The following is a 21,799-nucleotide window of genomic DNA, read 5'->3' as shown; positions in this document are numbered from 1 at the left end:
AGTGGATTTGAACTGGCGACCTTTTGGTTAACAGCTGTAGCACTTACCTACTGTGCCAGTAGAGCTCCATACATACATACACGCATATATATAAAGTCTAATCTTTTGTGCACATATTTAGGGAGTATTGAGTTTTGCATAGAAGATACAAAGGTATTACTCTAAGATAAAAGACATGCTCTTCTTCCATAATATAACCCTTCCTCATTTCGACGTCACTGCTTGCACGCACACACACACACACACACACACAAGCAAGCATGAATATTCAATATGAAACCATCATTTATGGAATTAAAATGACAAATTTTTTACGATATGTGGCGTACTAACAAAGAAACAGCCTTGTAACAAGATATGAATTTATTAGCACCCCATCCTCAGAATGTATGCTGACAGAAAATGGAATTAAATCAGCATTTCTTACTCCTTACTCAGCAGGAATTTCTGCCAGCTCTGCTCGCCTGATGCACTGTGTTTTTTGTGTTCATGAAGAACAATAGTCTTTGAGGCTGAAATCTTTTTGTTGTTCTTAATCTACGAGGGATGCCCTTGCCCAGACCCAGGTGGATGGAGGCAGAATGGTGAAGGGCTTTGCCGCCATCATGCCACCCAGAAACTTGAATCAAGTCAATCGCCCCTTTTCTGTGGATGAGAAATATCCATGAACCAAGAGCTGAAAATGAATGTTTTATAAGCCATTATCGTTTGACATCGATTTTTTCACAATAGATAAACCCAGTCAACTGAGAGGTGAAAGGCAACTTTGAGTAGACTCCAACTCATGGTGACTGTATGTGTGCAGAGTAGAACTGTGCACCATAGTGTTTTCAGGTTGTGACCTTTCAGAATCGGATTTCCAGGACCTCCTCCCTGGTGGGTTTAAACCGCCAACTTTTTGTTTAATGTCTGAGCCCTTAACCATGTGCACCACCCAGGAAAACTTTAAATAGAAAGTAAACTAAAGTAAAATGAAATAAAGTTAAAGGCCAAGCTTAAAAGTCCACTGGGTGTTATATGAGACTGCTATTATAAAAACTCATGAAAAGATTTATACACAAAAAGAAACAAACTTTGATGGTTGCAAGGGTGGGGAGGGGTGGGGAGAGAAAAACATTAAATAGGCAATAGATAACTGGTAACTTTGGTGAAGGGTAAGATAATAAACAATACTGGGAAGCCAGCACAACTTGACCAAGGAAAGGTCATGGAAACTCCATAGATACATCTAAACTCCCTGAGGGACCGAGTTACTGGGCTGAGAGCTGTGGGGACCATGGTCTCAGGGAACAGCTAGCTCAGTTGGTATGACATAATTTATAAAGAAAATCTTCTACACCCTACTTTGGTGAATAGCATATGGGGTCTTAAAAGATTGTGAGTGGCCATCTAAGATACTCCACTGGTCTCACCCTACTTGGAGAAAGGGAGAATGTAGAAAACAAAAGACACAAGGGGAAGACTAGTCCAAAGGACTACTTGACCACAAGTGCCATAGCCTCCACTAGACTGAGTCCAGCACAGCTAGATGGTGCCCAGCTACCACTGACTACTCTGACAGGGATCAGAATAGAGGGTCCCAGAAAGAGCTGGAAAAAAATGTAGAACAAAACTCTAGCTCAAAGAACAAAAAACCCAGACTTACTGGTCTGACAGAGACTGGAGGCAACACAAGAGTATGGCCTATGGACACTGTTATAGCTCAATAATAAAGTCATTCCTGAGGTTCACCCTTCATTCAAAGATTAGACAGGCCCATAAAATAAAATAAGACTAAATGGACACACTAGCCCAGAGGCAAGGATGAGATGGCAGGAGGGGACAGGAAAACTGGTAATGGGGAGCCCAATGTTGAGAAGGAGAAAATGTTGATATGTTGTGGAGTTGGCAACCAATGTCACAAAACAATATGTGTATTAATTTTTTAATGAGAAACTAACTCTGTAAGTCTTTATCTAAAGTACAATCAAAAAAAAAAAAAGTCCACTGTGATGATCTCAGTAGTCCTCGAGAGAATTTTAATTTTCCTGGGCATAGAAGGACCCCTATACCCTTGCCCTGTATACCACAAAGAGGTCAGAGGCAGTCCCAGCAACTTACCAATGTTTTGCTTTCTGCAACTCCTGCTTTCCTGATCTCATAGTTCTATTTTTGTGGCACAGAGTGCCCCATGGCGTTGTCCTGCCAAAGCCTTTCTCTTAACCCCAGCAAAGCCCTTCTCTTAACCACACAAAGACCTTCCCAGGATCCCTCCAAAAGCTCATCCTTGTATTTCCACATGACTGCACCAGATACTCTGGAAATTTGACTCTGAATTCTCATTCTTCTACAGGCTTCAAGCTCCTGTATTCTTCCCTGATGCCATCTCCTGGTATGTTACACACGAGCTTATGCTTTGTGTTTTGTTGTGTATATTCTTAACAGCAACAACAACAAAAATAAAATAATTTAAAGAAAAAAACATCATTATGTTGATGCTAAGAACCACAACAGAAGGACTCTGCAAATATAAGCCCTGATACAAAGATGTGTCCTCATTCCAGCATCTTGGAGATGGATGAGCAAAAAGAGAAAAAAATTTTATTTTATTTTATTTTTATTTTTAGGTGGAAATGGATATAAAACCTACGGCATTGTCTGGCTTCTAGTTGAATGTGTATGACTGACAGAGTCCTGAAGCAGAAAGCATATCGATTTAAGAACAATCCTTCAAACAGCTTTCTGTTAGAAGTAAAGGAGGCACACCACCCCGAGCTGGCTGTTGCCCACCTTATCCTGCAGATAGGGAGACTGACATGCAGTTCTTTCACTCTGTTGTCACATAGGTAAATTTCTACATTTGTTCAAAGGAATTTTTGCTATCACCCCCTCATCACGTTAAAATGCCTTAAAGTAGAATGCATTTGAGGAAAATAAAAATATGCTCAGTGTGTTCTTTGTGTACCAAACAGGAATCTTTCCCCACGCTTGGAAGGTGCATGTTGCTAAAGGTGAGCTTGGGCAACTGACCTGTCCTCTTGCTTCCCCAAGCCCAGGGCTTGCCCTGCTCGGACTCTGCCTAGCCCAGGGAAATTGTGATGCTTCCTATGGCCACCAGGCCTGTGACAGGGACTCTGGAAGTTCTATACACATTAAGTCAAGAAGTTAAGGGTGTAGGATAGTGGCAGAAGGAACGTAAAGTTGAATCAGATCGAATTTATGGATATAGGTACATCAAGCAGAGATTCTGCATTCAGAGTTTCATCCTGAGAGTTAGGAAGAGGAATCCAGCGGCTCTTTGATTGGTTGGCTAAAACATGGGCCAAAATGTGCCCTACACTAAACAAGGTGGAAAAACCCAAACTGCCTTAGTATGCTGTGGAAGAATGTATTCTAATGCATAGGGACATTGGAATGTTAGAGTGGATTTATCATGCCTCACCAACCCCTGTGCCCTTTAGAAGCTTCTGCCTCCCCTCCCCTGCCTGTCGGGCCAAATCCAACCCTCATTGGACAAACACTGAACACTTGTGTTTAACGCCTATTCCTAAATATTCTTTCCCCTAGAATCCCTGGATTTCTCTTTTTGAACACACCTTGAAGAGACTTGTTCTAAACTTCTTTGATATTTTAGTGGCTGGACCTGGAATTTAGGGAAGCAGAGCCACTTCCAGGAGCCAAGCCTTGTTTATGGTCTGGCCTAATTACCTTAAGGAAGCTGGGTCATTGGGAAAGTATTTGGAGTAAGTTGCTAGCTCTGCCTTTCCCTAAGCCTCTCAGATTTATGGAAATTCAAGCCCATAATCAAAAGTACTCATTTTCAATAAGTTCCTGAAATAAACCTGTTGATCTGAGACTAGAGATATACCTGGCTGCAGAGGAAAAGGCAGGGCTGGCAGAAAGGAAATGAGGGTGGGGTAGGAGGCAACAAGAATAAGCCCACCCAGACACCCAGTGTAAGTTCCTCTGTTGACAATATCCTCTGAGACATTGTGTGGAGTCCAAACACACAGGTGGATAGCTGTCCAAGGCCAGAACTACATCCTGAAAGTCAGGTACCATTCAACACCACTGTGAGCCTGAGAAAAGAGTCAGAGAGAGTGAATGAGCCATGCTTGGGACTTCAGGTTACTCTCTTTCTCAAAAAAAAAAAAACACATAAAATATATGGTTCTTACATAATAAAGAATATTAAATATATTGTGAACTGCCAAAAGAATGAACAAATCAGTCTTAGAATGCTGTTAGAAGGGGGGATAATGAGACTTTGTCTCCCTTACTTTGGACACAATGCCAGAAAAGACCAATCACTGGGGAAGGATGTCACTGTTGGTAAAACAGAGGGTTAGGAACAAAGAGGGAAACCCTCAGTGAGGTGGATGACACAAATGGCTACAACACTGGGCTCACACATACTAATGATCATGAAGATGGCACAGGACCAGGCAACATTTCATCCTGTTCTACACAAGGTTGCCATGAGTCAGAGCCTGCACAATGGCAACTCACAACCACAACAACATAAAGAAAGCAGTTTATATATAGTTACAAAAATAGATAGTGTGTGTTTCAACTTATGTGAAACTCAGGAAGGGGCAAAAAGATCCTATGGTTGTAGAAGTCAGCGTAATTGTATCTGAAGTGGGGGACTGGCTGAACATGGGTTACCAGGTAAATTTCTGGGTGATGAAAAGGATATATGTTTATTTTGGGTGGTGCTTACTTGAATGTATGCAATTGCCAAAGCTCATTGTCCCGAACACCTCAGATCTGTGCATTTCACTGTATGCAAATTTTACCTTAATAATATAAAATAATGTTCTCCTCTCTTATTTCAATACTAGGCTAATACTCAGTAACTTGATATTTTTTAAATAAAACACAAAAGTAAGTTCTGAAATCTGAGCTTAATAGGCAGCAGCTAAGCTTTCCTTTTCAGTTTTCCCCAGCATCCTCTTGCGTCCCGTGATACAATGAAGTTACGTGTAAATAACTAATGCGGAGGCAGCGCATTGGAACACTCACTTAACCTGTGAATCGCAAGGTTATTTTTGTAGCCGTGCCCTGTCTTCCAGTGTGGAGGGTGATTTATGGTTTTCAGCCAAGCTTCATCATCATTGTTCTCACCTTTGTTTCCATCATAGTTAATTAAAGGGAAGGTCATTGTCACCTTATGTTTTAAACCTTCTTAACATAATATATCACCCTTGGTACACTTTAATAAGGGGATTTGTGAAGGAATGGTGTAATAGGAAAAAAGTTTACGGCATAATCCATCCTGTTAACAATTACACTCTAGCTATTGCCCATAATGAAAGTTAATAAGTAGACAAAATGAAGGGTCTATCTTGGGATTCATTCAAGTGTTGATTAATTAGCTGGGTGATGTAATGGAACACGAAGATACCAAGCTTTTCTAAACTGCAGGCAAATGTGGCCAAAACAAACTCCATTTAAAGGACAATCTTTCTTTCCTTTCTTCATTGCAAATTGTCACCCCCAAACAATATGAAATTAATTAAACAGCTGTTTATTGAATGCCATCCACATGCCAGGCACAATACAAGACCCGGGCCATAAAGGGTGAAGTAAGACACAGCCCTCATCCCTGAGGGGACCACAGTCTAGTGCTGGTTGAGATACAAAGGAAGGGCAAATTATTTATTCTAAGTGATTGCTCCTGAGGATATCAGAATTAGTTAAGATTCATAATAATGGCTGAAATAATATTAAGTACGCCAAGCACATCTGCCAAGAAAATGTTAAATCCTTTTCCCAAAGCCATTTAACAAACACTTATATAGTGCTTACTAAAAAGCAGACATTGTTCTGAGTGCTCTTCAAACATTAAGCCATTTAATACTCAAACATTCCTAGTGAGGAAGGTACTGTTACTACTGTATTTTATAAATGAGGAAAGTGAGGGTCAGAGGATTCAAGTAATTTACTCGAGATTGTATAGCTACTAAGTGGCAAGGTAGGAGTTCAAACTCACCATTCTCCAGAATCTGAGCTCATATCCACAAGGTTGTACCAGAAAATGAATAAGGAAGACAGAAGAAGAACTGAATAAGGAAGACTGAAGAATTGGCGCCTTTGAATTGTGGTGTTGGCAAAGTCTATTGAATATACCATGGACTGCCGAAAGAACAAACAAATCTGTCTTGGAAGAAGTACTACCAGAATGCTCCTTAGAAGCAAGGATGGTGAGACTGTGTCTTACATACTTTGGACACGTTGTCAGGAGGGATCAGTCCCTGGAGAAGGACATCATGCTTGGTAAAGTAGTGGGTCAGTGGAAAAGAGGAAGACCCTCAACGAGGTGGATTGACACAGTGGCTGCAACAATGAGCTCGAGCATAACAATGATTGTAAGGATGGCGCAGGACCAGGCAGTATTTCATTCTGTTGTACATACAGTGGCTATGAGTCAGAACCAACTCGACAGCACCTAATAACAACATACCAGAAAAACCAGCTTCCGTTGAATTGACTCTGACTCATGATGACCCCATGTGTGTAAGAACTGTATCCATGGCTGATTATTTGGTAGATCATCACGCTTTTCTTCCAAGGCACGTCTGGGTGGACTCAAACCTCTACCCTTTCAGTTAGCAGTTGAGCAAATTAATTATTTGCATGCTATAAAACCAAACCAAACCAAACCCAGTGCCTTCCAGTCAATTCCGGCTCATAGCAACCCTATAGGACAGAGTGCTGCCTTTAAAATAGATTTAAGTTTTGGAAAGTCATGGCTTATAAAAATGTTATTAATTTAATTTTGCATATGATTCTTACAAGATTCTGTATCTCCATCAATGTTTCGCTCAGTCCTATTAAATAACAGAATTCATCTTATGTAGAGTACCCACTGACCCAATATAAGTAAATTGTTAACCCACTTAAAATTTCGGGGAGTGTGAGCCAAGATGAGAAAATGTGTTTTTAAGACATTTAGCATATATGTCTATGTACTTTCAAAAGTAAAGGGGACTCATCTAATCTGAGAAATACCTGAAGAGAGATTTCAAACATCAAAAAACATGTCAAGGCTATTAAAGTAGAAGGCTGCATCCATGTCACAATTCACTCATCGAAATACCAACAGATTCATCTTTAATTTTTTTTCTCTTAGAATAATGATGGATGCAAATTCACATAATGCAAAAGACAGGTACACTGTAAAATACATCCCAATAGTCAAATGAGAATTAGGCATAAACATTGAGCTAGGAAGCCTTTATAATGCCCCCCATCGATCCCTGCCTCCTCGTGTTCATGTTCTTGTGCTATACCCTCCCTTTCAGTACAGATGGAACTTGTGACTTTTGTCTAGAAAATAGAAGTGGGATGTTGTTGTTGTTGTTCCAACATTAAGTCTGTTCCAACTCATAGTGACCCTATAGGACAGAGTAGAAATGGCCCATAGGGTTTCCAATGAGGGACTGGTGGATTTAAACTGTAGACCTTTTGATTAACAGTTGAGCTCTTAACCACTACGCCACCAGGACTCCATAGAAGTTGGATCAGACAGAGAGTTGGATAGGTGATGAAAAATAGCTTTCAAGATTAGGTTACAAAGAGATGGTGATGTCTGCCTTAGGCTTACTCTCTCACTCTTGCTCTCTCTGATGAAGCCAGCTCCACGTTAGAAGTTGCTCCACAGAGGGGGTCATGAGGCAAGGAGCTGAGGGTAGCCTCCATCCAAAAACCAATGAGGAACTGAAGCCTCAATCCCACAGTCCACAAAGAACTGAATCCTGACAAAAACCACATGAATGACCTTGGAAATGGATCTTCACCCAGTTGAGGTTTCAGATGAGACCACAGCCCCATCTGACACCCTGACTGCAATTTCATGAGAGACCCTGAACCAGATACACCCTGCTATACTGCAGCCAGATTCCTGACCCACAGAAAATGTAATTCTTAAGTCATTAATTTTCAGTGAAACTTCTTATGCAACAGTAGATAGGTAACACGAACACCTTTCGTTCAGCATATGCTTATTTTCTGTTAAGTACAAAGAAACCGGGCAAGACATTAAAGAAAAGGAAGTGAGATGCAGTCTAGTGGAAGACGGCTGAATCCATAATCACGAGAATTTCCTGATAAAAGCCTACATCATATCTCTTTTGGCAACACAGAGCTGAGGGACTTTTCTAGACTTGTGAGTAAAAGACTTGACACGTGAAGTATTAGAAGATGAAATTTTGGTGCTTAATATTTATGTGTATGACTTGTTTAATGTCAATAGAACACAGGTTTGAGTTTAGCAGGAGCAGATGGTTTTCCTAACCTTATAGGTGGAGGGATACTAGAAAAGTAGGAAGGAGATAGGCCTGGTATATTTGATTGGATACCCCAGAAATCTTGATACTCTTCCGATCATTCTCTATCCCTTTATTCTGCGTTTGGGCTGTAACATAGCAGTTAAAAAAATAGCATAAGAAAGCAGAGTAAAATATAAAAGTAGCATACATATGTGTTTTCCCTCCAGTAAATATTTGTTTAGCATCTATACATAGCAGATACAGTATTAGTGCTGGTATATATATGGGAAAAAAAACTTCCTTGATCTTGGAGAAAAAGTAATATTAGAGAAAGAAGAGGAGAAAGAACAATGCGGTGAACATCTGCTATGCGCCCGGTAATTAGATGCTCTGCCTGTGCTCTCTAATTTAATTATCACAACCAAAACACAAGATATGTTTCATTATTATTTAGTTTTGAGGAAACTGAGGTTGGGAGAGTTTAAGAAAAATACTGCATGTTATTAAATTAGTTTTGTAGTCCAGACTTGAACTCAGTTCTAATTAATTAATTGATCCTGAAATCCCAACTCCAAGTAGTGAGAAGCAGATGAATGAATGGTTCAAAGATGATAGCGTCATTGAGGTGCCTACTAGAAAAGGCAAGGAACAGGAAGGAAAGGCCCTTTGAAGGGTGGCAAGAGGCTGATGATCTCCTACTTTTCTGTGGAGGGCTTATATGGAACCAACTTTGTTGCCTTTCCACTTGTAGGAGGCACCATCTTCTTACCTTTGTCTGTAGTATTCTTCTAAGAGGGAGGTCACCAGTGGAACCTGTGCCAATGATGCCATCATCCACATGACTATTGCAGAAGCATCTTAAAAGGTGAACTCAAAATTTATGGTTAATAGTTTTTTTTTTTTTAGTTGGTTAACGGTGGATAATCCAGGCGTGTAATTCTGGCACCTTTATGGAATTTTACATTTCATTTAGGAATCTTACAGATGTGAACTGAAAGCTGAGTCAACATTTTTCATTCAATGTAGGACATAATATGAGAGTATGAACCCAACCCAAGTTTGTGCAAGAGATTGAAAAGTTCCTCCTCCATACTTCCAAACCCTAAACCATTTGCCATGCAGAAGACAAGGGGGAAAAATGACAGCCAAGAAAGGAATAAAAGAAGAGTGTTGAGTGATGAGAAACCCAGAATAGAGCTGACCTTAGGTCTGGTTTATATCACACAGTAATGGGGAGAAGAGCCTCAGCCACAAGAAAGGAAGCCATTGCAACCCCTTCTCTCTCCTGTTCCACCCTCTCTCAGCCAACTACTCAATGAACTAATGAGTTTCTCAAGAGCAGTTACATGCTGCTTGCCAATGTCTGTTTCTCTATTTGGTTCTGGTACCTTTACTTACCCCCAAATGGAGAGAAAAGGCCCCTTTCCCTTAGTGGCTTGGCGCTGAAAGTAAGATTGAGTTATTTCCCTCTCTCATCTCTGGGCCACTGGGAAATCTGAGCCCTAAGGTGGTTGTAGAGCTTACTGAATTTCTGATAAAGGAAATGCATTTAAATTCAAAATACTTCTTATGCATGACTTTGCCCATCTGTTGCCTGTATATACTCTAAAGAATATTAAGTGGGCTTCACATGCATAACCCACAAGAGCCCATAATCCTGAGCTCTTTGCATAGTTACACTGATATTTTCTGTCTTCCAATGTGAACATCTGTGTTTGACACAAACCCAGTAATTCTTTCATAATCAGCATCTCCAACAATTCCTCTTTATATCAGTCCTAAAAAGGATTAGGATACTGGTATATATCAGTTTGTCTCTTGGGAAATATTCCTATTTCTTGATAATAGGAAAAATAATCTTTAAGATAAATTTTGAAACACTGGTCCAGTGAAGTTTCTCTTTCTCTTATTTGGTATAAGGGATGAAACAAATACTCATGATAGGATGTGGGTTTCCTCCTTCAGTGTATGCAAAGTAGCCTCATATGACTTTGTACAAACCACTTTCTTTGTGGGAGACAGAATCCTGGCTTGTGAGGAGGGAGATGGGGAGATGATCCGTGGGACCCATTAGGCAGAAGACCTCTCTGCAGTTTGTACTGAGAGGTACCTCCACTACTTGTGACAATCCTTTTTAGTTGTGGTTTCATTATCCATAAACACACCTAACTCTCGCCTCATAAGGTGAAGACTTAGAGAATTTTACAAAGCACACGACCAAGCAACTGTCACAGAGTAGGCACTCAGTAATGATTACTAGTATTTCTGCTTCGAATATTCTAATTGTGATTTACATTACTATTGTATTAAAGTGGTGAGTCCTGAATCTTTACAACAAATGGAAATGCTCTAACTGGGAAATTAGAAAATATAAACAAACTAGGAAACTTCTTTAATAATAGTTTTGTGAAATTGAAATGGCACACCTTAACTCCCTTTACCTTTAGAAGGACTGAGAAAAGACTTCCCAAGCCCTGCCAAGAAGGCGGTGGTCCTCTTCACTCATAGTTCTACTCATTTGCTTTGGTGCTGTGGCTGGCACAAAGTAAGTACTCAACAGCTATCCAATGACTGGATTCCTTAATGCCTTTTAAAATATCAGCAAGTTCATCATTTTTAATTGCTCAAAGGAATGCCTCAAGGAGTTGGAATTCCCCTGGATCCTTTCCTGGAAGAATGTCTCCTAGGTCTTAGAAGTTTTCATTCTTTTCTCCTTCGTGGCTTACACTGAGCAAGGGGAATTATCACAGAGTGGTTGAGTTTTGACTCAACTCCATTGATGATATTTTAGCAATCTCCCATTGGCAACTTTTTTTTTTTTTTTAAATAAGTATGCTACAGAGAGTAATATGACTTATGTGGTCCCAAATTCAGATTTGTGAAAATTTGAACATGTGTGCTCATGCAATGACTGAAATTCAAACTTACAGCAAGTCAGAGAGAAATGCTGAGTCAGAACCCCAGGAAATTCAAAGCAGGGCTCTGGTGGTGTAGATGTGTCCGAGATGATGAGAGACCATTGCACCCCCTGGCTGGCTTAGCTGGTGTGTGAAATTGAGAAGGGAACATCAGGGGATTGGAACCTGAGTGATAAGAAGGCAAGTGACATAGCGAGACAGGAGACTGTTAACAGCACCATGTATCTTTCTTTCTTTTTTTTTTTTTTTCTTCATTTTCTCTGGTTTTTGGTCATCTTCTCTTTTGTTTTGGTATATATATATATATATATATATATATATATATATACATATATATATGTTACAAATTCTTATCATAGACAACCCAACTCTATGAGTGTAATGTGCTTGATACTAGATAATTATCTTTGTGACTAATGTACGAAAATCTTGTAACATCCTGAACCTCAGTTTTCATGTCTGTGAAATAAAGGCAGAGATCTAGGTAAACTTTGTCCTGTTCTAAATGTGGGTCACCTGTTTATGATAAAAGCAATCATCTGCTCTTTCCTACCAGACTCCAAGAAAAAATAGATAAAAATTGTACTTGCATCTGCATAATCATTTCTGAGAGGTAAACTGTTTTCCCTTTAAGCCTAGTAGCAAGATGAGTACACAGTGCAGTGAAGCCCAATATCTCTTGTTATCTCTTTGTCAAATTAGTCCTTGGTGACACAGGATGAGCAGGTTAGTAGATTAATTATATTGTGTTGGATAAAGAGAAATGACAATGTATTAGTAAGCAAATTTTCAGGTTTTTATAACCAATTCTCCCTCTTTCCCTCCACACCTTACTTAGCCCTCTCTCACTAGATTTCCCATACCCAGGAGACACATCTTTCTAATCTAATCTCCCTCTCAGAGATGCCCTTCCCGTACTCAACACTGGGGGTGCTATAAGAAGCCTGAAGAATTTGAAGCTCACTGGAGTTGTGTTCCTGCCATAAGAGAGGCAGTAGTTGATGAACTACTTTTTAGACCCAAGTAAAATGGTTAGTTAAATCTCCCTCCCTGTGTCTCATGGAGAAACAGATGTGTGTGAGTCAATGACTTTTACTAAATCTCTCAGAATGAAAGTGATGCTTGTGAGTCTCAGTGAGTCTCTTTTTTGACTTGAAAAAGGTAAACATATCTCCAAAAGGGAAGCTTCTCAGGGTGCCCCAGGACCTCTAAGGGCCATGTCCACATCTGTCTGTCTAGCCCTGACAAAACTGCCCTCTCCTCCAGCTACCCCACAGAAGATATCCCTAAGCTTCCTGAAGGGGCTACTGCCTGCACTGTGCCATTATGCAAAGTGGAAGCTGGCCTGCTCTCTGTTACTTCACACTATATGGCCCAAGCAACTCCTGCATGATTTAACAATAATCCAAACCAGTAATGGGATGTCTTTAATTACAAGCAATGGGATTTTCAAATGATTGGTGACTTCTTTCAGATATTGGGGTACATTGTTTAATAAAAACTGTGTTCTGGGATGAGCAAACTGCTTAGACTTACGGAATGCTCTCTCTTTCAATATTGAACTTAGTCTAATTAACTGAACTTTTCTCCGCTTTGATCTTTTACTTAAAATTTCAATGGGGACATGCTTTGCCAAGTTCACACTAATCAAAACAACTGACAGCATAATTGATTTATCAGAACAAGGTTCTATTTGATGTTGTCTTAGAATGCTGCCCAGTGGACCATGGGGTGTTATTTTGTGAGGTTTCTAATAGGCCTAAGTGTGGAGGCCTGGGATTTTAAAACTTTCTTCATGAAGGTAGGCACAACTCAAAATATTCTCACACAATCACGCCACCTTTTTCTCTGTTTCCAGTGAGCAAAATAAGTCCTTGCAATTTTATAATTACTTTTAAAAAAAGGTATTTTGCTTTTTGTCTGAACAGCCAACTTGATAAAATAATGTTTCATAAAGAAAGTTGTTTTATTCAAACTAAAGTTTTCATTTATCTCCTGGCTTTATCCACTATTTGATATTTGGCAACACAACTCTAATCTGACCAAGTAAAGTCAGTCAATTTCCTTTGTACTTTTTTGGTTAACTCAGCTTGCAATTTTTAAAAGTGTAGTTACACTGAGTTGGGTATCCAATGGTTTGCTCTCATTTCTAAAATTGTGCAATATCATAGTAACTACCAAAGATAAATATAGAATACCTTCACGTTTCTTTGCTGTCTGTACGTATTTGTATAATCATTCAGCTAGTACTTTAGTCATTGATTTCAATTAATTTGCAATCAGAAATTATGTTACCCTTTGAAGTAATTGTCTAAGGTTATACATTGTATCTTTAAGAGAAGGTAGTGAGTGGAAATCAGAACTTCTCAAACGTTAGAAATTCTCAGGGCTTCAAACTGGTTCATTGTGGTTCAGACTCCTGCTGAGAATTTCCATTTCCAGCCCAGATATCCCCACGAGAGTGTCAGTATGTCTGCCTGTGGTGGATTCTATGTTGTGAAGCTGGAAGCAGTACTACTGGCATTTCAAATACCAGTAAGGTCGCCCATGGTAGACAGGTTTCAGCTGAGATTCCAGGCTAAGATAAACTAGAAAGAAGAAACTGGTGGTCTACCTCTGAAAAAATTTAACCAATGAAAATCTCATGAATAGCAGCAGAACATTATCTGATACAGTGCCTGAAGATGAGCCCCTCAGGTTAGAAGGCACTCAAAACACAACTGGGAAAGCTGCCTCCTCAAAGTAGAGTAGACATTAACGAAATGGATTGAGTCGAGCTTTTGGGACCTTCATTTGCTGATGTGGCATGACTCAAAATGAGAAGCAGCAGCTGAAAACATCCATTAATAATCAGAACGTGGAATGTATGAAGTCTGAATCTAGGGAAATTGGAAATTGTCAAAAATGAAGTGGAATGTGTAAATATCGATATCCTAGGCATTAGTGAGCTGAAATGAACTGGTATTGGCTATTTTCAATCGATCATATAGTCTACTATGCTGGGAATGACAAATTGAAGAGGGATAGTGTCATATTAAATGTAAAAAAGAGCATTTCAAGATTTTCTTGAAGTAAAATGCTGTCAGTGGTAGGATAATATCTATATGCTTACCAACCACTAAGAAAAAAGATAGAGAAATTGAAGATTTTTACAAACTTCTACAGTCTGAAATTGACCAAACATGCAACCAAGATGCATTGATAATTACTGGTGATTGTATTGTGAAAGTTGGAAACAAAGAAGAAGGATTGGTAGTTGGAAAATACGGCATCAGTGATAGGAATGATGCCACAGATCCTATAACAGAATTTTGCAAGACCAACAACTACTTCATTGCAAAAATCTTTTTTACCAACATAAATGATGACTATACACATGGACCTCGCCAGATGGAATACACAGGAATCAAACTGACTACATCTGTGGAAAGACACAGTGGAAAAGCTCAGTATCATCAGTCAAAAAAGACCAGGGGCCGACTGTGGAAGAGACCATCAGTTGCTCATATGCAAGTTCAAGTTGAAGCTGAAGAAAATTAGAACAAGTCCATGACCTTGAATATATCCCACCTGAATTTAGAGACTATCTCAAGAATAGATTTGACTCATTGAACACTAATGACTGAAGACCAGAGAAGTTGTGGAATGACATCATACATAAAGAAAGCATAAGACCATGAAAAAGACAGGAAAGAAAGAAAAGACCAAAATGAATGCCAGAAGAGACTCTGAAACTTGTTCTTGAATGTAGATAACGTGAACAGAAGAAATGAAGTAAAATTGCTGAACAGAAGATTTCCAAAAGGTGGCTCAAGAAAATTAAGTATTTTGATGACATATAAAAAGATCTGGAGATAGAAAACCAAAAGAGAAGGACACACTTGGTATTTTTCAAATAGAAAGAAATGAAGTAAAAAGTCAAGCCTCCAGTTGCAATACTGAAGGATTTTATGGCAAAAATATTGAACAACACAGGAAGCACCAAAAGAAGATGGGAAGAATACAAAGAGTCACTGTACTGAAAAGAACTTGTTGATGTTCAACCATTTCAGGAGGTAGCATAGGATCAAGAACCAATGACACTGAAGAAAGAAGTCCAAGCTGTACCGAAGGCATTGATGAAAACAAGTCTCCAGGAATTGATGGAATATCAATTTAGATCTCTCAACAAATGAATGGAGCACTGGTAGTTCTCACTAGCTGATGCCAAGAAATTTGGATGGATCCTGGCTGAAAGCAGAGAATACCAGAAAGATGTTTACCTGTATTTTATTGACTATACAAAGGTGTTTGACTGTGTGGATCATAACAAATTATGGATAATATTGCAAAGAATGGAATTCCAGAACACTTAATTGTGCTCAAGAGGAATCTGAACATAGATCCAGAGGCAGTAGGTCGAACAGAAGTGGGGGATACTGCATGGTTTAAAGTCTAGAAAGGTGTGCATCAGGATTGTATCCTTTCATCATATTATTCAATCTGTAAGCTGAGCAAATAATTGAAGAAGCTGGACTACATGAAGAAGAACAGGGCATCAGGATTGGAGGAAGATTCATTATGAACTTCTGTTAGGCAGATGACACAACCTTGCTTGCTGAAAGTGACAAGGACTTGAAGCACTTACTGATGAAGTTCAGAGACTACAATCTTCAGTATGGATTACACCTCAACATAAAGAAAGCAAAAATCCTCACAACTGGACCAGTAAGCAATATCATAATAAATGGGGGAAAGATTGAAGTTGTCGAGTATTTCATTTTACTTGATCTACTATCAGCATCCATGGAAGCAGCAGTCAAGAAATCAAAGGATGCATTACATTGGGCAAACCTGCTGCAAAAGACCTTTTTAAAGAGTTGAAAAGCAAAGATGTCACTTCAAGGACTAAGGTGTGCCTGACCCAAGCTGTGGTGCTTTCAATTACCTCATATACATGTGAAAGCTGGACAATGAATAAGGAAGACTGAATAAGAATTTATGGCTCTGAATTATGGTGTTGATGAAGAATAGCAAATCTACCATGGACTGCCAGAAGAACAAACAAATCTATCTTGAAAGAAATATAACTAGAATGCTCCTTCAAATCAAGGATGGTGAGACTTTGTCTCACTTTGGACATGTCATCAGAATGGATCAGTTCTTGTAGAAGGACATCATGCTTGGTAAAGTAGAGGGTCAGCAAAAAAAAAAAAAAGGAAGACCTTCAATGAGATGGGTTGACGCAGCGGCTGAAACAGTGGACTCAAGCATCACAGCGATTTTGAGGATGGCACAGGAACAGGCAGTGTTTTGTTCTGTTGTACCTAGAGTTGCCATGAGTCAGAAGTTGCTAGATGGCACCTAACAACAACAACCCCAGATATACTGAATCAATATCTACATTTTAAAAAGATTCCCAGGTGATTCTTAAGTATAATAAATGTTGAAAACAATGCTCTACAAGTGATTCTCAGAATTGGTCCCTAGCTGTCAGCATTAACATCTCCTGGGAACTTGTTAGACATGCAGATTCTCAACAAGAGTTTGAACTGGAATTAACCAGTTGGAAGCCCTGAAAATTCTACTGAAAAACATGTGGCCTGTGGTTATTTGATAGAATACGTAAAGCCTTGAATGTGCAGTTTTTCAGCTAAATTTTAATATAAATAATTAAAGTAGAATTTCCATGAAAACACAAATTAATAACTTACTGCATTAAGTGTATTGCTGTTGTAACAAATGATCGTAAACTTGTTGTTGTTGTTAGATGCCATTGAATTAGTTCTGACTCATAGGACCCCATGTATAACATACCAAACATTGCCTTATCCTGCGCCACCCTCACAACTACTGATATTGTTGAGCTCACTGTTTCAGCTACTGTGTCAATTCATCTCATTGAGGAACTTCTTCTCTTTCGCTGACCCTCTATTTTACCAAGCGTGATATTCTTCTCCAGGGATTGTTCCCTTCTGAAGATATGTGAGACAAAGCCTAGCCATCCTCACCTGTAAGGAGCATTCTGGCTGTACTTCCTGTAAGACTGATTTGTTTGTTTTTCTGGTAGTCTATGGTGTATTCAACATTCTTTGCCAACTCCATAATTCAAATGTTTCAATTCTTCTTCAGTCTTTCATTTTCATTGTCCAGCTTTCACACGCATGTGAAGTGACTGAAAAGCTATGGCTTGGGTTAGGCACATCTTGGTAATTAAAAGTGACACCTTTGCTTTTTAACAGTTTAAAGAGGTCTTTTGCAGCAGATTTGCCCAATGCAATATGTTATTTGATTTCTTGACTCCTGCTTCCGTGGATGTTGATTGTTTATCCAAGGAAAATGAAATCCTTGACAATTTCAATGTTTTCTCTGTTTCCTTTTATGACCATTGGGATAAACAGTTGCCTACCTTCATTTTCCACCTCTCAGGTTTATTGGGGAGCTGCTTTCCCACTGCTAGTACATGCTGCCACAAGGTAAGGGCCTTTATGACTGTTTGAAACTGAAGAGAGGGGTGTGTGCCACAAGTTACTGTTTTTACAGGGTATTGTGTGAGGTCTCTGAATTTTGGGTAGGAAAAATAGAAATTTTGAAATATTTTATTTGGGACACATAAGTCCCAGTGGACTCTGTGGGAACTCTGGGTATAGAATTAATGGGACTAATTATGTCCTACTGGACTGTACGTGTAAGCTTGTGGGAGAAGGAAAGTAAATGAAATACATACTATCTAAGAAAAATTCAGACACATGCAATAATTCAGCATGCTTTCATTAATGAAAACACATGGTATCCACACAAAATTCAAAGGAGAAAATAATTGGGTCTTGAAAGGGTTGTGTTGCTTATCGGTTCATTTGTGAGGATTTTTTTTTCTTTATGTTGGAGTATAATCCATACTGAAGGCTGTAGTCTTTGATCTTCATCAGTACGTGCTTCAACTCCTCTTCACTTTCAGCAAGTAAGGTTGTGTCGTCCACATATCACAGATTGTTAATGAGTCTTCCTCCGATTCTGATGCTGTGTTCTCCTTAATGTAGTCCAGTTTCTAGGACTATTTGCTCAGAATTCTGATGGCATAAGTATGGTGAAAGGATGCAACTATGCCACACATCTTTTCCAATTTTAAAACATACAATGTCTCCTTGTTCTATTTGAAGGATGGCCTCTTGATCTATGTACAGGTTCCCCACGAGCACAATTAAGTGTTCATAAACTTGGTGGCTGAAAACAACACAAGTTTATTATTTTACAGTTCTGTAAGTCAGAAGTCTGACATGTCTCCATTGGACTAACCACAAGGGTTCAGCAGGGCTGCATTCCTTTCTGGAAACTCTAGGGGAAAATTAACCCCTTGACTTTCTCCAGCTTCTAGAAGCTACTCACATTCTTCTTTGGCTCATCTCCCCTTCCTCCATCTTAAAGACAGAAGTGACTGGCTGAGTTACCACATCACCTCACTCCAATATCTTCTTCTGTCTCTTTGTTTTACTTATAAGTGTACCTGTTATTTCACTGGATCCACTCAGATGCTGCAGGATATCCCCCATCACAAGGTCCTTCACATAATCACATCTTCAAAGTCCACTTTACCATTTAAGGTAACATATTCACAGGTTCTGGGGATTAGGATGTGCACATCTTTGGTATTACTCTTCTTTCCAAAATTTAATTAATTCAAGACTTGATTTCCTGACTCCTTCAAATAGACAGGTAATCACAGGTGAGAAGATGAGGAAGGAGGTTTCTAACAGCTATGGTGGAGGCACACAGGACATTGATATCTTTGCTTGGGGGGCTTCAAAGTGGGAGGGGGTACTTGCATGGGAAATAAGTTCCTGGAGTCTTGACAAGCAAATGCAAAGATATGGCATGATACTCCTAAGTGGTTACTTCTGGGTACATGTGGGTGATTTGGCAGTGGTGGAATAGAAGAGACAACAAGATTGGAGGGATAGGCTGGGTCCAACTCAGGAGGGAGTCCATGGCAAATTCCAGGTAGCCGTCACTTTATCTGCACTGAGGGATCCTTGGGGGTTCCTAAGCAAATGACAACATGATTATATTCTCATTATGGAGAGACCACTTGGGCAGTAATTTGGAGGGCTGGTTTGAGCAGTGTAAGGTAGGAAGCAGGAATCTAGGTAAGAGATGATCACAATCATCTAAAGGAGATGAAAAGGACATGGCATTAAACATGAGGATAGAGAAGAGGGCTTCAATCCAGTGATGAGGTAAAGCTACAGTACTTAACAATGGTTCTAACAGGAGTTATGAGGAGAGTAGAAGAAGTGAGTCTACTGCTCAGTTCTACCTTAGATAGCTGGATGGACAGGGTACTAGTGAGCAGAATGGATAGGCAGTTCGGGGAAAGAGACCCATGAGTTGGTTTGGTCATACTGAGCCTGAGATCTCTCTGAGATATTCAAGATGAAGCAGGTCACTACTTTGAGACAGTAAAGCATCTGATGGGGGTGCAAACTTCGGAATCACAAAAGGGCCATTGGAAAGTATCTTAGATTGGGTTCTTCAGAGCAGCAAAACCAGTGAAGTGTACATATAAATACATAAACCAAAAAAAAAAAAACCCATTGCTATCTAGTTGATTCCAACTCATAACGACCCTATAGGATAGATTAGAACTGCCTCATAGGGTTCCCAAGGGGCATCTGCTGGATTCAAACTGCCAACCTTTTGTTCAGCGGCCAAGCCCTTCACCACTACTCCACCAGGGTTTCCACATATAAATATATGTAGAGAGATTGATTTCAAGAAAAAGGCTCATGCAATTGTGGAGACTGGCAAGTTCCAAACCTGCAGATTAGGCAGCAGACTGGAGGCTTCTCCTGACTCACATGGTTGCAGCGGCTGACAAACTCAAAATCTGCAGGTCAGGCAGCATGACGAAGGCTTCTCACATGCCAAGAACCAGAGATCAGAAGATGACGAAATGAATGCAGGATTGAGAGAGAGCACAAGCTTTGCAAGAACATTCATCACCGGTGGGTGCAGACCACACCCCCTAGGCATCTCCTTCCAACTGATTGGTTGGTTACATCAGATCACAAAATGGAGGATGATTACATAATATCTGCCAGACCACTGAAAATCATGGCTTAACCAAGTTGACATATAACATTTACCATCACAGAGAGGATGGAGCAGAGAGGGTAGATTAGAGAATATCAGAGATGACCAAAGGACAACAGGAAGGAGGGATTGGATAGTCTGATAAGAGCAGGAATTCCAACCAAGAGGAAATTTCTTCAAAAAGACACAAATCTTTCAGGTGGTCTCTGGTATCCTGGAGCCTCAGGTTAAGAACCTGAGTTTAAATAACAAACAACTAAATATGTGTCATGCCTGTGGTCTGGTGAAAACTTCCACCTTCTGCTCGTAGCGTAGCAGCCCAAAGTACAGAATGGTTATGGCATGAAGCAACTGAGCCTGGGCTAGAAAAGCTTTCTTCATGTGTATTACACTCACTGTGTTTATGGTTCCTACTGAGTAGGGTTCTACCTCCCTGGGCAGTGAAGATGTAAAGGCACTGCTTACCAAGTCACCTCTCTATCACACTTAATCTCCAGTCATGAACAATCCAACATTTTAACTAAAATCTAGAGAAAAACAAAAACAAGACATTGAGCTGAGTCCTGTTTCAACTTGCTAACCATCATACTCAGTACTACTGTTTTATACGGTTTCCTGTGTCTCACAACCTCCCGTCTCTCACAACTTCCTCCCTCTCACAACTGCCTGTGTCTTACAACTGCCTGTGTCTCACAGCTTTTAGCATCTCACAATTTTTTTCATCTTACAGCTTCTTATCTCTCAGAACTTTCTGTGTCTCACAGGTTTTCATGTCTTACAACTACCTGCATCTCACAACTTCCTGTGTCTCACAATTACCTGCATCTCACAACTTCCTGTCTCTCACAACTTCCTGTGTATCACAACTCCCTGTGCCTCATAACTTCCTGTCTTTCACAGCTAGTGACTGGAAAAGTCCACCAGGCCCTGTGGCCACATGTCTATGGGATATCACAAAAAGACTCCTGTCTTCACTAGAGACCCCACACCATCAAAGCTTAAGCAGAATCCCTCTACCCACTCTATCTCCTCTCTGACCTATTTCTTGGGCTATCCCAGAAATTCAGGATGATGCCTGATCACTGTAAAACAAACTCTCAACAAAAACCCCTCTGGAGTTTTAAAGGTTGTTGAGAAAGACTAATTTCCAAGATCTCTTAGTTGCAGTAAACCTTCTTCAGAGAACAAATTTTACAACTGGGAAAAAATAATAATAAAGTGCTTACCCAATCTGTTTTTAAATGTGAAATCAATATATAACTTACTAACTTACTGTTTGCAGGTTACATGTAAACACTGCTACGGAAATGGTCTACTTACATTAATGCACGTAAATAATTCAGGGTTTTACAACGGCATGAAAATTTTCTCAAAGGAAGAAACATATGCACAGGTTTTTCTCACATGCTCTCCAATTTATCATTACATTCTCTTAAACTCTGGGGTGTTGCATTTTCGGGTCCTATTAAACAAATCAAAAGAGCATATTATCTGAAATTAGGAACCAGACAGGACAGCAACTAAAATTAATTCACCCTAGTAATCTCCTCCTAAGAAACT

The sequence above is a fragment of the Loxodonta africana genome, chromosome 2, assembly GCF_030014295.1.
Source record: "Loxodonta africana isolate mLoxAfr1 chromosome 2, mLoxAfr1.hap2, whole genome shotgun sequence".
NCBI lineage: Eukaryota > Metazoa > Chordata > Mammalia > Proboscidea > Elephantidae > Loxodonta > Loxodonta africana.
The sequence above is the reverse complement of the archived record's forward strand: the minus strand, read 5'-3'. Positions refer to the sequence as shown.